Source organism: Triticum dicoccoides, chromosome 7B (genome assembly GCF_002162155.2).
Source record: "Triticum dicoccoides isolate Atlit2015 ecotype Zavitan chromosome 7B, WEW_v2.0, whole genome shotgun sequence".
In the NCBI taxonomy this organism is placed as follows: Eukaryota; Viridiplantae; Streptophyta; class Magnoliopsida; order Poales; family Poaceae; genus Triticum; species Triticum dicoccoides.
Window position 1 is genome coordinate 538947764 of NC_041393.1, and position 2703 is coordinate 538950466.

Here is a 2703-nt window from a genome sequence, read left to right on the forward strand (position 1 = left end):
GCCGCCTGCTCGGCCGTTCCCACCTAGCAAGCCAACGCAAGTGAAAAGCAGCAGGATCAGTACCCGCCCCCGTCCCGTCCCGCACCACACCGTGTGCCGACGCCACGCGCCACCTTGCCGCCTCGCTCGCCAACGTTAACGCACCGCGCTCCCATCCCACCTCGCCCGGCAGAAATCACAGATTTGACCTGAGGCAGAAATCAAATCACAAACTGACCTGTTTACGAAAAAATTTCACTCTGCTGACCCTTCGATGTGGCGCCCGACAGCTGGGCGTCGCACATCCTGCCAGCGTGGCAGCCCTAGTCCAGTTGCGGCCCCACACGCACCTGTGCAGCGCCTAAGAGCTAGGCGCCACACTTTGACGTGCAGCGCCTAGCCCTTGGGCGCTGCACAGTGACTTAAGCGCGGCCACCCCAGCCCGACCAGGCAGTTCTTCGTCTCTCCGCTCTCTGGACAGAGAGCAGCGGCGGCGGCGGCACCCCCATCTAATCCCCCCACATCCCTCTCAGATCTAAAGATTTGATCCGTGGATTCGATCCCCAATCCATCCTACTAGGTAAACTCTTCCCTTCTCTTTCTTTTGCTCCGTAAATTTGTTGCCATTCTAGAGATTTGTCCATGATTTGATGGAACCCTTGATTTGTTTGGTTTGCTCGATTTAGGATATGTATTCATATTGGTAGTACCGTAGTGTTATTTATTAGTTCACAATATATGATTCTTGTTGTTGAAACCCTAGATTGTTTAGTTTTTTTAGATATATATGAGATGCCTATTTTTATAGATAACTATGAGATGTTGATTTTTGTAGACATATATGAGAAGTTTGTTTAGATATATATTAGATGTTCAGTTTATTTCAAATATTAGATGTTGAGTTTATTTGAAATATTAGATGTTTAGTTTATTTGAACACATATGACATATTCATTGTGTGAGAAGGAGATGTTGAGATTCTTGTAGTTGAACACATGTTATATGTTTAGTGTATACCGATATTTGAGATGAAGATGAACTTTTATATGTTTATTGTTTGAAATTGTAAGGATGGTTTGGCTTCTGGACGATGTCTACGACGTGCAACACCGGGCCTACATGATGCGCGAGAAGGATAAGGTAATAATGAGTAATCTAAATATTTTGCAAATTTGCCTTTAGTTGAAATTTACATGTCCTAAGATTTGTCATTACTTGTTTTTTGCAGAAGCTTGAACCTCTGAAGATTCGGTATCACGGGGTCTCTGGTCCTGCCATGCCTTACGATGAGCGGTACACACCGTACATCAAGCAGGCAGGACTACTCCCGTGGATTTTTATTATGTGAGTGCTGCTGCAGGAGGCCAAAATGGCATCTGTTTCTGCAGTTTTGCTTATAGCAGCACTGCAGCGCCCAACAGTTAGGCGCTGCATTGTACTGTGTGGCGCCCAATACTTGGGCGCTGCACTATATAGTGCAACGCCCTGTCCTTAGGCGCTGCACTACTTCCATGACGATCCAGAGAGTCACAGTTGGCTTGCATCACATCCACAATACTTACAATGACTGCAGCATCACAACAATTTGAACAAACACAAATTTTAAGCCGACGAGTTCATAACTTAAGACAATTCAAACATTACTACGACATGGTTCACGACACATTCATTACAAATGACAAATGGCAGCTTGCCCTAGAAGATAGTTCACCAACATCTCACATGCCCTCACAACTTCATGACACATTCATTAGAAAATAGTTGACGACGAGTGCACCGAAGCGAAGTCCCTACTGAGTAGAGCGAGGCCATTTCCCCTTCTTGTCACGTGCCGAGTCCTCCTCTTGCGCCTCGCGAGCCTTTGCAAGCTTTCTTGCCCTCTCCTCCTCACGAGCAAGTTTCGCTTGGCGTGCCCTCTCCTCCTCTCGTTTCTTCCGCTCCATCCTCTCCTTCTGACGACGCTCTTCCTCCAAGCCTCTTCGAAACGATTCTTCGAACCGTCGTTGCCGCCTAAGACAATCTGCGTATTGGTCCTTTTCAACATCTTCTGGCACTTCAAGATCTATCCACGTGAAGTACTTGCATAGAGGAGGCGGTGACTGCATAAAAATTTGTTGTTAGTGTTGACACACATTTGAGAGTAACATTTTACTTCTCGAGCTTACCGGTGGTTGGTCATAGGCGTTAGTTGGAAGTGCACGATCATAAGCATAGTCTAGAGATTCGGCAACCGTCTCCTTGTATGCAACCCAACGTTGCTCGGAGTTCACACGCATTGTCTTCCAACGGATGTGCATTCCTAAACCAACATTATGCCTTCCCTCGAACTCAACAACGTCACTTGGGTCCATCCAATTCAAATCTTTCCTCACTTGTTTCAAAAGCTCCGCATAGCTAGGACTACTCTCAAACACCATGTCAAGCTCATCCGGGTCCGTCTCAACATTGCCTTTCAAAAAGGCCTCTTTATCCACATGATGAACATAAACACATGTTCTCCCCATCCCTACAATAATCAAAAACACACATATATCAAGTAAATACTTAAGAAAAATATTTGCACACATATGCCCTAACATATATATGAATTAATAACCCTAACCCCCACATAACAATAACCACAACCCTAACACCAACATAACCCTAACACCAACATCAAACACACATAACCCTAACCCTAGCATACTATGGAAGCCTAAACAACCCAAATTAGCAAAGAAATAT